The 15,553-nt window shown below is 41.2% G+C and overlaps 1 protein-coding gene across 2 annotated transcripts in view; it reads right to left on the reverse strand.

Moving 5' to 3' along the window:
* The window catches only part of LOC140460468 (4-galactosyl-N-acetylglucosaminide 3-alpha-L-fucosyltransferase 9-like), a 139,650-nt gene extending 129,210 nt beyond the window's left edge, over positions 1 to 10,440 (reverse strand). Inside the window, exon 1 of one of the 2 annotated variants that reach the window (XM_072555024.1) lies at positions 10,184 to 10,440. The gene's annotated coding sequence lies outside the window, so the exon portion shown is untranslated. Of the gene's footprint in view, positions 1 to 10,175 lie in introns of both variants that reach the window. The other variant, XM_072555018.1, reaches the window with a different exon arrangement.
* Between the last annotated feature and the right edge of the window lie 5,113 nt (positions 10,441 to 15,553).

Consider the following 15,553-nt stretch of genomic DNA (forward strand, 5'->3'; position numbering starts at 1 on the left):
GATCTGAAGCGATTTGAATACCAAATAACTTGGGACATGTGTTTGTCAGAACATTAGTGATAATGAAGTAAGTCAGTTAAACTAAACTATGTCAGTTAAACTATGTCTTTCAAAATAAAAATCACAATAATTTTCAACCAAATAACAATGATGCTAGTTAGAAGGTTTGTCAGTTTCAAGTATGCAAATTAACAAAATACAAAACCTGAAATACAGATGTTGGATTATGTTTTTTGTATTGGTAATTGTTCTATCACTTTGTATTTTTTCTTTTTCTGGGTCATTCACTGGCTATTTTGAAGTGCTCCCTACCCCCTGCGTTTGCAGCTTTTATTATCTTGGATAAAAGCCAGCTTTCAAGTGGCGGGACTCTTACCTTCTATACAGCTTTGCTTCAGAATTCATGAAAGAAGCATTTTTGTCATGGCATTCACTGAATTAGAACAGCATTAACTCTCAATGTGATTGCCTTCCTATCCAACAGGATGTTTTTTTCAAAAAGCTGATGTCTGTGTTGCTTTTGGAAATTTCTGATATCTTGTTCAAATAAGCTTGTTTTTAATGAATATATTAACTTGTTTAAAATCGCATGATAAAAATTTATTTTGAATGGCAATGAATTACTGTGATCTATTTTCCAATATTGCAAACTCATAAGTCATTTGGAAACATCAAAATCCAAATAAACTGTGTAAACTTGCAGATAGCAATTTCCCAATGAACTACATTTGTTAACATGAAATATCAAAATAATTTCCAATTATCATAAAAGGCCATGGAATTTTTCAATTCTACAAAGATTGTAAAATTATTTGGTTACTAATAATAAAACAAACTAAATAAAATAATACTATTTAAAAAAATCTAATTCTTATAAGAAATGAATATCTAACCTTATACTTTACAGACATTATTTGTAGGATAGTCAAGTGGATAAATTAGAAAAGGGGTTCTGCAAGTGTGTGTTAAGTTATAAACAGTTTGCTGTCTTGGAAAGTGGAACTATCACCAAAGATTTTCTTATCCCTTTCTACCAAATAAGAACTATATCATGGAAAGACATTGAGTTAGAAAATATATTATCGACATAAACAAATAAAGTTAGATGCATCCAGCTATTCATATTTTGAACAAGGACAATAACTTCGTACATGAGACTAAAGGTGGTTGGGATGAAGGAGAAGCTAATTATGTAGCAGCTAGAATATAAGATACCTGCGATTTGCTTTTTTTGTGCTAGACAATAAAAAAAAATCATCCAGAGAGAGAGAGAAAGAGAGACAGACAGAGAAAGAAAAAGAGCTAAGCTTTCTCTTTGGTTTGGTTAACAAAACATAAGCTCACTGTGGTCTGAAACTATCTAAATACAAAACAACTTGGGACCTGTGTTTGTCAGAACATTAAGTCATTATGAAATAAATCAATTCAACTGAACAACAACGTCTTTCTAAGTAAAAATCACAACATTTTTCAACCAAGTAATAATAATGCAAGAGCGCTCACGAGAGAGAGAGAGCACAATAGAGAGAGGAAGTTGTGGAATCTATTGTCCAATTTTAACAGTGGAGGTTAAACTAGAAATTATCAACCAAGCACGCGAGTATTGTTTGTCTTGGGAAATTACTAAACTTGATTTCTATTTGTCCAATTAAGTCAATTCACTACAAAGTTTTGCTGCCAAGTTTGTTCCTACCTTAAGGGTACAAAGATTGAAACATTTTACAGAACATCGAACTGTTAGCAGAAACCCACCAGGATCGCACCAATCATGGTCACTTTGGACTCTTTCCGTCTCCCTTATCATTACATTTTAGTTATCTACTTTAAGCAACAATGCATGGGGTGATTGGAATGAGGGAGAAGCCAAATTATATAGTAGCCAATATCCAGAATACTTGTGATTTGTTTATTGTGGTGAAGAATAAGAATTCTTGTGGTCCTTTGAAAAGAATCCAAAATAAAATTTTCTAGAATGTTCAATACATAGAAACATAGAAAATATTAACAGAATTGGACCATGAGGCTCATCAAGCCCACTCTGCCATTCACATGATAATTGGTTGATCTTTTGTCTTAACATCACACTCCCACTCTCTCCATAATCCTTAGACCTTTAGTTTCCTGAAATCTATTTCTTTCTTAAACATACTCAATGACTTGGACTCCCCAACATTCTGTGATAGGAAATTCCACAGTCCCACCATCCTCTGAGTAAAGAAACTTTTACTCAGTCCAAAATAGCCGACTCATATCCTGAGACCATGACCCTATGTTCTGGAAGCCTTGCAGGAGAAACAGTATCAATGCAACCAGTCTATAGAACCCTCTCATATTTTAAAACACCAGTGAGTACAAGCTGAGTCAGCCCAATCTCTCCTCATCTAATAAATTACCATCACAGGAATCAATCTGGTGAGCATTGATTGCAATCACTCTAAGGTAAGTATATTATTTCTTAGATAAGGAGATCCTAACTGCTCATAATACTCCATGTGTGGACTTGTCAAGGTACTGTGCAGCAAGATGTCTTTGCTCCTGTAGTCAACCTCGATTGCAACGAAGGGCAATGTTCTCAACCTTCAGTGATTGGTGAACAAGGTTACAAGGTCCCTTTGTACAAGAACATTTCCCAGTCTAGCACCAATTAAACAACACTCCACCATTCTGTTTTCCTATCCATGTTACCCTACATCTGTCATGCATTTAACACCTCATTCAAATAACCTGAGTTACCTTGAAGTATTTTTATTTCTTCTTACCACTCATAATTCCACCTTGTTTTATGTTGCCAACAAACTTGGAAACAAAATTTTTAATGTCCTCATCCAAAATGCTGATATATATTGTGAATATACTATTATACTAGCTACGTCTTCAAAAGACTGCAATAGGTTGGTCAAACAGTACTTACCTTTCATAAATTCATGTTGCCTTTGGGTACACCTATCTGTATTGTCTAAGTGTCCAATTATGTGTTTCTTTGTGCATTATCAAAACTATCCATTACATGTTAACTAATACATATAATGTCCTGCTATACTTGAAGAAAATCAATTCCCTTTCTAGTTACAGTGGTGTAATTTCCAAAACATTCACTTTATTTGATTAAGAGACTTCTCTCTATTTCCCATGCTACAAGTATTGGTATGGATAAGGGAACAGGTATGGATGTGATGGAAGCCAAGGTGGGGATGATGCAAGAATGGGGTGGTTGCCAATTAGGCTCACCAACTGTCCCTGTAAAATGTTCTTCTTTAATCTCAGAATAAATCAAAACAAATTGGTTCCAGCATATAAATATGAACAATGCTGTGGAAAAGGAAAGCCTGCTGGATGTAAGACAAGATGATAATCTGTTCAGCCACGAGTACCCTGAATTGGATATCTCTGTAGGAATTCCTCAGGGTAATGTCTCAGACCCAAGCACCTCCAGCAGCTTTAGCAATGGCCTTCTCTCATCATAAGGTTAGAGGTCAGGGTGTTTACTGATGGTTGCACAGGTTCGTGCAACTTGCAAATCATCAGACACTGAAGCACTCTCTGTCCTTATACAGAAAGAACTGGACAACAGTCGGTCAACATTGACATGTGATAAACAGAACTTATGTCATACAACTGACAATGACCATCTTCAACAAGAAATAATCTATGTTCCCTTGACATTCCAGAGCATAATCATCAATGAATCCCCATTATCAATAACCAAAGGATTACCATTGACCAGAAACTGAACTGGACCAAGCATGTAAATACTGTGGATAGAAAAATACTTGGAATTCTGTCGTGAGTAACTCACTTTCCATATCCTCAAAACCTGTCTACCCATCTACAAGCAAGTAGCCTTCATACCACACAAGTGTCAAGCAATGGTCAAGTTAAGCAATAAGAATTCTAATGATTACCCCTTGACAATCCATGATTTTACCATCACTGAATCCTCAATTATTAATATCGTGAGGGCTAGCATTGGCCAAAAATTGAACAGGACTAGCCATGTGAGTACTGCAGCTGCAAGAGCAGGTCAGGGACTAGGAATCCTGCAATAGGTAACCTACAAAGTCTGTCCACATTTAATTCCAGTTCACACCAACCAGGTCAGAGCAGCCCTCTTGATTGGAACTTCACCCACCATTTTCAACATTCACCCTCTCCATGTACATGGTGTTTTAACATACATAGAAAATGAAACAGTACAGCACAGTACAGGCCCTTCAGCCCTTGATGTTTTGCCAACTTTTTATCCTACTCTGACGCCAAACTAACCTACATTCCCTACATTTTATTATTATCCAAGTATCGTTTACATGTCCCTAACGTATCTGACTCCACTACCACCACTGGCAGTGCATTCCATATGCCCCCCCAATCTCTGTATAAAGAATCTACCTCTGACATCTCCCCTAAACCTTTCTCCAATTACAGCAAAATTATGCATGATAGCCACTTCCACCCTGGAAAAAAGTCTCTGACTATTCTCTCTATCTGTGCCTCCCATCATCTTGTACACCACTATGAAGTCACCTTTCATCCTTTTCCGCTCCAATGAGAAAAGCCCTAGCTCCCTCAACCTTTCTTCATAAGACCAGCCCTCCAGTCCAGGAAGCATCCTGGCAAAACCCCTCTGCACCATCTCTACAGCTTCCACATCCTTTCGATAATGATGCAACCAGAACTGAACACAATATTCCAAGTGTGGTCTAACCAGGGCTTTATAGACCTGCAGCATAACCTCACAGCTTTTAAACTCAATCCCCCTGCTAATGAAAGCCAACAGACCATATGCCTTCTTTTCAACGCTATCAACTTGAGTGGCAATTTTGAGGAATCTATGGACATGGACTCCAAGATCCCTCTGTTTATCCACACTGCTAAGCATCCTGCCTTTAACCCTGTGATCTGCATTCAAATTTGGCCTTTCTAATGAATCACTTCACACTTTTCCAGGTTGAACTCTATCTGCTACTTCTCAGTCCAACTCTGCATTCTGTCAATGTCCCACTGCAACCTACAACAGCTCTCCACACTATCCACAATCCACCAACCTTTGTGTCATCAGCAAAATTACTGACCCACCCTTCCACTTCCTTATCCAAGTCACTTATAAAAATCACAAATGGCCAAGGTCCCAGAATAGATCCCTGCGGAACACTACTGGTCACCAAGCTCCAGGCTGAATACTTTTCATCAACTACCACCCTCTGTCTTCTATGGACCAGCCAATTCTGTATCCAGACAGCCAAATTTCCCTGTATCCAATGGCTCTTTACTTTCTGAATGGGTCTACCATGGGGAACCTAATCAAACACCTTGCTAGAATCCATGTGCACCACCTCCACCACTCTACCTTCATCAACGTGTTTTGTCACATCCTCAAAGAATTCAAGGCAGCTTGTGAGGCATGATCTGCCCCCCACAAAGCCAGGATGACTATCTCTAATCAAGCTATGCTTTTACAAATAATCATAAATCCTGTCTCTCAGAATCCTGTCCAATTACTTGCCCACCACTGACATAAGACTGACTGGTCTTAATTCCCAGGGTTATCCCTGTTCTCTTTCTTGAATAAGGGAATAACATATACCACCCTCCAATCATCTTTTACTGCTCCAGTGGACAGTGATGATTCAAAGATCATCATCAAAGGTGTAGCAATCTGTTCCCTCACTTCCTGTAGCAACCTTGGTTTTATTCCATCTGGTCCAGGAGAATTATCTATCCTCATGTTTTTCAAAACTTCCAGCACATCCTCCTTCTTAACATCAACTTGTTCAAGCATATCAGCCTGTTTCACGCTTTCCTCACAAGTGACAAGGTCCCTCTCACGAGTGAACACTGAAGCAAAGTATTCATTAATGACCTCTCTACCTTGACTGACTCCAGACACAAGTTCCCTCCATGATCCCTGATCAGCCCTACCCACATCCTTTTGTTCCACATATAAGTGTAGAACACCTTTGGGTTTTTCTTAATCCTACCTGTAAAGGCTTTTTCATGTCCCCTTCTCGCTCTTCTACGTCCATTCTTCAGTTCCTTCCTGGCTACCTTGCAACCTTCGAGAGCCCTGTCTAATCCTTGCTTCCTCAACCTTAAGTAAGTTTCCTTCTTCCTCTTGACTAGATGTTCAACATCCCTTGTCATCCAAGGTTCCTTCACTCTACCATCCCTCCTTGCCTCAGTGGTACAAACCTACCCAGCACTATCAGCAAGTGCTCCCGAAACAGCCTCCACATTTCTGTCATGCATTTCCCTGAGAATATCTGTTCCCAATTTATGCTCCAGTTCCTGTCTAATAGCGTTGTAATTTCCAATCCCCCAATTAAATATTTTCCGAATTGCCTCCTCCTATCCCTTTCAATGACGATAGTAAAGGCCAGGGAGTTGTGATCACTATCACTAAAATGCTCTCTAACCGAGAGATCTGATGCCTGATTCATTGCCAAATCCAAAATGGCCTCCCCTCTAGTCGGCCTATCTACATATTGTAACAACTTGTAATAACTCGTCAAGGGTCATTGAACACCACCATCAAACCTATGACATTTACCATCTAAAAGGACAAGAGCACCGGATGTGTGAAAACACCATCTTCTGCATGTTCACCTGCAAGCCACACATTATCATGACGTGGAACTATATTGCTGTTCTTCCATTGTCACTAAAACAATATCTTGGAACTCCTGTGCAAACAATATTATGGGTGCATTAAGACTAAATGGAATGCGATGGTTCAAGAAAACAACACACCATTTTCTTCTCAAGAGCAATTAGGGATGGGCAATAAATCGTGGCATAGCCAGTGGACCCATATCCCATGAATAAGTACATTTTAAAAAGTAGGTGACATAACCAAGTTTGACTCGAAACATGTCATGGCTGAAATATGGGTACTGAAGGGCAATTGTTATAGCCCTAGACCTCATTTGGCTGAAAAAGTGACCTCAGAAATAGTTTTCTCTCAAGAACAGGATGTGTTTTGTATAATGTAGATTGTATGTCCTGAATAGATTGAATGTCATGGGTACAACAAGCTAAGGGAAGTATTTAAGCATATGTTAGGTGAAAATGTCCAGATTTTTATTTACAATATTTAAAATTAAACTTACATAAATTTATTATCAAATAGGTATCAGTTTTTCGTAGGATGAAATGATTACTGTCGAGGTAAGGGTGGATAAGGCAAGCATTGTATTAAACTGCACCAAACATTTTTGTATTACCAGTACTATTATAATTATAATGCTACTTTAACAAGCATTTTTAACATTAAGTAACATAAATTTAAAAGTTGAAATTAAGTGATTAACCCTAGAACTCTGAAGCTGCTAATGATCTTAAATTTCCATTTTAAACTATCTCTGACCTTTTGAAGGCAGAGCATTAGACGTGATCTAGATGGACTTCATTCAACAAGGTTCCCCATGGGAAAGTGGTGAGCAAGGTTAGATCTCATAAAATACAGGGAGAACTAGCCATTTGGATACAGAACTGACTCAAAGGTAGAAGACAGAGGGTTGTGGCGGAGGGTTGTTTTACAGACTGGAGACCTGTGACCAGTGGAGTACACAAGGATCGGTGCTCAGTCCACCACCTTAATCATTTATACAATTGATTTGGATATGAACATAGGAGGTATAGTTAGTAAGTTTGCAGATGACACCAAAATTGGAGGTGTAGTGGACAGTGAACAAAGTTACCTCAGATTACAACAGGATCTTGATCAGATGGGCCAATGGGCTGAGAAGCTGCAGATGGTGTTTAATTCAGATAAATGTGAAGCGCTGCATTTTGGGAAAGCAAATCTTAGCAGGACTTATACACTTAATGGTAAGGTCCTAGGGAGTTTTGCTGAACAAAGAGACCTTTGAGTGCAGGTTCATAGCTCCTTGAAAGTAAAGTCGCAGGTAGATAGGATAGATATGCTTTCCTTTATTGGTCAGAGTATTGAGTACAGGAGTTGGGAGGTCATGTTGCGGCTGTACAGGACATTGGTTAGGGCACTTTTGGAATATTGCATGCAATTGTGGTCTCCTTCCCAATGGAAGGATCCTGTGAAACTTGAAAGGGTTCAGAAAAGATTTACAAGGATGTTGCCAGGGTTGGAGGATTTGAGCTATAGGGAGAGGCTGAACAGGCTGGGGCTGTTTTCCCTGGAGTCAAGAAGGGAAGGGCTTATGCCTGAAATGTCGATTCTCCTGCTCCTTGGATGCCAGCACGACACTCTTGACACTGATCTCTAGCATCTGCAGACCTCACTTTCTCCTAGCTGTTTTTTTTTAGTGTTGGAGGCTGAGGGGTGACCTTGTAGAGGTTTATAAAATAATGAGGGGCATGGATAGGGTAAATAGACAAAGCCTTTTTCCTGGGGTCAGGGAGTCCAGATCTAGAGGGTATAGGTTTAGCGTGAGAGGGGAAAGACATAAAAGAGACCTGAGGGGCAACTTTTTCACACAGAGGGTGGTACATGTATGGAATGAGCTGCCAGAGGAAGTGGTGGAGGCTGGTACAATTGCAACATTTAAAAGACATCTGGATGGGGCTATGAATAGGAAGAGTTTGGAGGTTTATGGGTCGGGTGCTGGCAGGTGGGGGCTAGGTTGGAGTGGGTTATCTGGTCCGCATGGAGGAGTTGGACCGAAGGGCTTGTTTCTGTGCTGTATACGTCTACAACTCTATCTCACCAGAATCTATAGACATGGCTACTTCAGAGAAGATCTCTTTAACATAACTGGCGTGGGAGCAGATATGTGAATGTACAGTTTACTATCCCAAAGGTGGGTAGTTTGTAACTTGACCTGTAGACCTTTAAGAAAACAATCGTTCCCCTGTGTCTACTCAAACTATAACGAATACTGTATAACATTCTGTTTATGCACAATCTCAATTTGCATTGTTTAACTTTTTCTTAATGGGGAAAGTTCTCCCCATCCATTTGATTCTATTTGTCTTGCGTTAAATAGTCACGTTTACGTTGTAACATGTTATGGTATCAACCTCGGTCACTTTCGCTGATCAAGAAACATTAAACTAAAGACAGACGGTTCCTAGAGGCTAACTCAAAGATAATTGACAAATAGCCCATTTCTGTTCGCATTGTTTCTTGGCCGACCACCCTCAGCAGCAATTCGGAATGGTGCCTTGAGCAGTTTTGGCGGAGTGTAAGGTTTTGCCCGGTAGCTTGGGTGTCATGAATCTCTTTCCGAACATAGGCACACACAGACAGCCGCTTTTCATTCTGCATTGAGCACAGTGGTCGTGATGCGAGGTGAAGTGGGGAGGTGGGTCTCAGTGGGGACTTTGGCGAAATATTTTGTTTTCAATTTTCGCCTTGCGCCTTATTGTAGATGTTGACACCTCACAATCATCGGGCGAATCGTGTTCTGCAGTGTTCCCTTCCACCGGCTCTCCAAACAAACCAATATACACGCGCCGAATGGTGACAATTCCGCTATTAAACCCCAAATAATGGCATGTCATGGCGCATGTATTTATTCAGAATATTTATTCTGCGATTAAAGACACGCGCTACGATGAAGATATGAACAACAGGCGATGCAGGAGTCGACATGGGTCACCCACCGTTTGGAGAGATGAATTATTGATAGAACCGCATGTTAATGTTCAGCGGCTGTAGTTCACAACACAAGCAGCTGAACAGAATACACCATTTTATTGCACAAACACTGAGCATCTTCAACAACTTTCTTTACGTCCATAGCTCCGCCTAACTAGAGTTTTAAAAATATCACTAAAAATTGCCAAAGTATATTTTAAATTAAAACAACCTCTTCTCTTCCCTCGTGAAGTTATGGTTAAGAGATTTCTAAATGCTGACTTATTCATTCTTCTTGCACGTTAATTTCGACAAAACGGAACGACTTTGATCAAAACATCTACGGATATGCAAAAAAATGGTCAAAGAAGGTCATTTAGATTTCCCTAGTCAATACAACATTTAATGCAGGATTCCCTCTGCTGCAAACCGTTTACAAGGTCTATGCGCTTTTGGATAATAAGTAGAGACTTCACAACCCTTCCACGAAATTATTATCATCACTCAATAGGCTGCTAACCTAGAAAACCCAAACAGGGCAAATCCTGCAATCCGACAAACACTTGCAGGTGCAATTGGTGAAATCACCATGTTTTGACGAGAAATCACATTCCCAGGTACTCACAGTCTCACCATCGGATTCACATCAACTGTGCGGATCTTTGCGAGGGGCCCGGCTGAAAGAAGAGAACAAAGGTGTCCTCTCATCTGTCACCCTGGATGTGCTCTGAAGACTGCGGTGCTGCGGATATATGTATATATGTACAAGGACTGTCTTTTTATTCCCCCTCCCACTGCAATGTTTGTGGCCGACAGGAAGTGGCGTCTGCTCGCCAGTTTTGATGAAGTGGGCACAGACTCCGCTGTTACATTCACTCTGCATTTCATCCCCTGGAACATTTCAGCATCTCCCCGCTTACACTACAATCTTTTGGCGTTTCTCGTAGCGGCGCTAAAATGCAACGCATCTCACAGCGTGTGGTCATTTAATTCGACCGATATTAAACCATTCTGATGAACACAGGCGTTTACTCCAGCTATATCCTTTAATCGGGCTGTCTGGTTTTTGGTCAAGGCGGCCGCTACTGTTATAAACCGACAGGATTTGCAGCCGCTGATGGTGTTGGAACAGTTCTGCTGAACTTACAGGTTCCTGTAAGTGGGTGACATAGGTATAACCCATTTATAAATGCAGTCATCGAACAGCAGTGGATATGTAGTTTATATGTGACCTGTTCTATCTTACGCGTGGTTTAGCTACTTTCCACTCGGGACTACAATTCTCCAGATTTTAATCGTTAATATTTTAGTACGTTATTGAATCCTAATTCTTTAGCTGTGTATCCCTTCCAGCCATCATTCTAACCAACCACTAATATATTGGGTTTTTTTTAAAAACCAGAATAGTTATTATGCAATAACATAATTGGACTGAGAATCCCATTTGGATTGTTTCTTAGACAGTAACAATATATTCTAACCCGTTTGCTTAACCTTAATCTGTCCAACTCCACAGTGAATTTTCCAAACACAGGAGGACAAGCATGAAGTGAGAAAAGATTAGTTTGCTGTTCCTTCATAAACCTATAATTATAGAGAATTGTAAAGTTTACCTCATCCCTCTAATCCCCCACGCCAGTTCTGTATAACTTCTTCATTGAAATTTTCAGGATATAAACTTATCTCCACAATTCCCATCTTTGTCACTAAACATTTAGCCCCAATGGTTAAGACTTTTCAATCTTACCCCTACCTCTCTTGCAACATTGAAATTATTACATTTATGGAAATATTTAATCACCATTGTTTGTACTCTCATGCTTGCATCAAATATTTTAAAACTTCAATCTTTTTTACAGAGTAATTGATTATAGTAATTGTGTTTTTGTGGTTCCCTACAGCCACAGATCTTCCAAACGCACAATAATTTCCACTGGTAAGGACAAGGGCAGCAGCTATTTCACATTCATTTTAAATTCCCTTGTATCACAATTTTCTGGAGGATCTCGGATGATGGCAATACTCTCACTCAGCGTCATTACACAACAGCACCACCGGGCAAGTTCCCCTCCAAGTCGTACAGCATCCTGACTTGAGTCGGGAGTGTGGTGCTGGAAAAGCACAGCAGGTCAGGCAGCATCCGAGAAAATCCCAGATGGTTTCCTTTTTCAATGATCGCCATTTCCTCTTCCATCTGGTCAACTATGCTCTCCAGTGCATCTCCTCCACTTTCCGCTCCACTGCCCTTGAATCCCACCCTCCCCACGCAACAATGACAGAATCCTCTGGTTCTCACCTTCCACTCCACCAACCTCCACATACATTATATCATCCTCCGCCACTTACGCCCACCAACAAACAGACCCCACCTCTAGGGATATATTTCCCTCCCCACCCCTATCAGTGTTCCGGAGAGACCATTCTCTCTGTGACTCCCTTGTCAGATCCCCCCTTCCTCTCCAACAGCCCTCACCCCCTCCCAGCACCTTCTCCTGCCACTGTAGGAATTGCAAAACCTGCACCCACACCACCCCCCTAACCTCCATCCAAGGCCCCAAAGGAGCCTTCCACATCCGACAGAAATTTACCTGTACTTCCACTAATGTCATCTACTGTGTCCGTTGCACCTGATGTGGTCTCCAAGGACCCCAACTTGCAGATCGTTTCAGAGAACATCTCTGGGACACCCATATCAACCAATCCCACTGCCCCGTGGCTGACCACTTCAACTCCCCCTCCTGCTTCACAAAGGACATGCAGTCCTGGGCCTCATCCATCTCCAAATCCTCCCCACCCGCCACCTGGAGGCAGAATGTCTCATCTTCTGCCTTGGGACCCTGCAACCACACGGGATTAATGTGGATTTCACCAGTTTACTCATTTCCCCTCCCCCAACCTAATCCCAGTCCCAAGCTTCCAACTCGGCACCGCCCTCTTGACCTGTTCATCATCTATCCCATCTATCTGCTCCACCCTCCGGCCCGACCTATCACCTTCTCCCCCAGCTTCATCTACCTATTGCATTTTCAGCTACCTTCCCCCTAACCCCACCCTCACCCATTTATCTCTCAGCACCCCCAGCCCTCAAGCCTCATTCTCCTGCTCCTTAGATGCTGCCTGACCTGCTGTACTTTTCCAGCACCACACTCTCGACTCTGATCACCAGCATCTGCATTCCTCACTTTCTCCTAGCATCCTGACTTGGAAATGTATCAGCATTCCTTCAGTCTCACTGGGTCAATATCCTCACAACCTGTCCTACAATGCCATAGTTCTGCCTACATCAAATGGACTGCAGCAGTTCAAGAAGGCAGCTGACCACCAACCTCTTAAGGTCAACTTGGAATTTGCAATAAATTGTGCCCCAACCAGCAATGCTCACATTCCACAATGAATGCTCACATTCCACAATGCCTACTTGCAGCATATACAGTTAGTTAGTAGTGTAAGCTGTTGGAACATTGTGCAGATGTGAGATTGATGGAGCACATTGCCATACAGCAAAATGTACACATTTTGACTGAAGACTGCTGCCCAGAAAGGCAAGCTGCCTGGTTGTTTGACTGCACTACTTGGAACACAAGGCAAGGCAGGGATGGTACAAGTACACAGGTAGGCTTTAGATGAGCGAGTGTTAAAGATTAGATTAGATTCCCTACAGTGTGGAAACAGGCCCTTTGGCCTAACAAGTTCATACTGACCCTCCAAAAGATAACCCACCCAGTCCCATTTTCCTCTAACACTATGGGCAATTTAGCACGGCCAATTCACCTGACCTGCACATCTTTGGACTGTGGGAGGAAACGGGAGCATCCGGAGGAAACCCACGCAGACACGGGGAGAATGTGCAAATTCCACACAGATAGTCACCCAATGCTGGAATTGAACCTGGGACCTTGATGCTGTGAGGCAGCAGTGCTGACCACTGAGCCACCAAAGCGAGCAAGTGAGCAGCCCTGAGGAGCAGCTTGGTCCAAATCTTCAGCTGGGTGCAAAGTATCCTTGCTGCAGCCTTTCAGTTCTATTTGCTAGAGCGCCATGTCATGCTATCCTACACTTCCAGAAACTCCGGCCAGTGTGTTGGACAGATGCCATGATAGTCATGAGGGTTTTGCAAATGCTGGATGCTGAAGTCTATGGAGGAAGAGGGCATGATGCCATTGCCTGTGGATTGTGTCCTTTGGAAATATGTAACATGGAGATCCTGAGGGAAAAAACAGTGAGCTGAATTTGCCAGGTACCCCGCTTGATTTCCGTGTCGAATTTTCTCAACACCCAGCTTGTTGGTCAGATAGAAAGCTGAATATTAATGAGGCGAGTTGTGCTGTCAAGGTATTGAACAAGCACTAAGCTCCTTTTAATTGGCAACTGACCACTGCCAAGGGAGAAACTCACCACAACACTTACCAAAAGCAAAAGATGGAGTGATACATTCTCGATGTTGCATTAGGCCTCGCTCGACTTTTCATCCAATTACATTACAAATTTCGACTTAGTCTATGTCACTTAAATTCTAAGATTCCACCAATAAGGTATATTTTCCTTAATCTTTCTTCAAAGGTCAATTGTCTCATAAATCAAACTAGTTAATCTTCATTGCATTCTCTGTATAATAAGAAGTAGATGCAGGAAAATATCAGAATCTGCTAGTTCTCCAGCAAGCCATGCATCATCCTGACTTGAATTTATATCACCATTTCTTCATTGTCGGTCAAAATCCTGACATTCCTTCTCTACCGATATCTATTTACAGCACATAGACTCCAGCAGTTTAAGAAGGCAACTCACCACCACCTTCTCTCGAGAAACTAGGAATAGGCAATAAATACTGGCTCAGCCAGCAATGTCCATGGCTCATGAATGAATGAGCAAAGAATGTTCTATCTTGGAGAAGGAGTTCACATAAATAAGTGACACCCAACTCTGCCTCACTGCCATTCTGCCAATGCCTCCAATATCTATGTTTTATTATGCTGCTTGCCCAAAACAGCCAGTACTGGATGAGCATAAATTTCCTCAATTAAGTCTTAGGGAGATTTGGCCTTGCGTGAACTTTGTTTCCTAGCCTCTGTCTCTTGATCATGGCTAATGTCTAAACTAAAAGGTTTCCAACCTGGACATTGACTTGACCAAGACATCTGCTGATGTCCACCTTTGTGACATTAATCCTCTTCATCCTGTCCCAGCTCCTCTACAGATCTCTACCTTTCTTATCTCTAGATGTAGGTATTCCAATGCCTTCCTTGTCAACCTCCCACCTTGAACACTTCACAAACGGTGAGTTACACAAATCGCTGCTGCTCATATCTTAAATGATACCAAGTCCCAGTGATACATCATCTATGTGCTTGCTAATCTTTGTTGACTACTGGTCTAAATATCTCAATGTTCAAATTCTCATCCATTTTTTTCAAATCCATGTCTGGTTTTGACCCCTTGTTTTGGTATAATCACCACCAACTCTACAACTCTCTGAGATCTCAGCTCTCCTCCAATGTCAGAGTCTTGCATATCTTTGATTCGCTTCATTCTTTCATTAACTGTACCCATAGCTGTCTTGGTCCTAGGCTTTGGGATTTTTCCCTAAGTCTGCCTGCTTCACTATTTGTACTTACTTCTTTCAGACATGTCTTAACACCTACCTCTACCTCCTTGTCCGGCTTGATTTCAAATTTAGTTTGACATTGCACCTTGGAATGTTTTTGCTCTGGCAAAAGTGTTTGTAAGTTGCTGTCCTTGTCTTTCAACATCCTAACAGATAGATTTTCACTTATTCATTTATCTCATTCCTGTTAATGGGACACAAGCTGTCTGATGTGTTTCCTTGCAATATAATGATGGTTACATCTCAGGAGTACTTTATTGGCTATAAAGTGCTTTGGGGTATCCTGAGATATGAAAGCTGTCATAAAAACATAACTTCTTTCTTTTTATCTTACACCAGCATTTTTACACATTCATTAACAGTTGAAGAATAACAGGACATATTTTAGGATCTAAACT

The sequence above is a fragment of the Chiloscyllium punctatum genome, chromosome 3 (genome assembly GCF_047496795.1).
Source record: "Chiloscyllium punctatum isolate Juve2018m chromosome 3, sChiPun1.3, whole genome shotgun sequence".
In the NCBI taxonomy this organism is placed as follows: domain Eukaryota; kingdom Metazoa; phylum Chordata; class Chondrichthyes; order Orectolobiformes; family Hemiscylliidae; genus Chiloscyllium; species Chiloscyllium punctatum.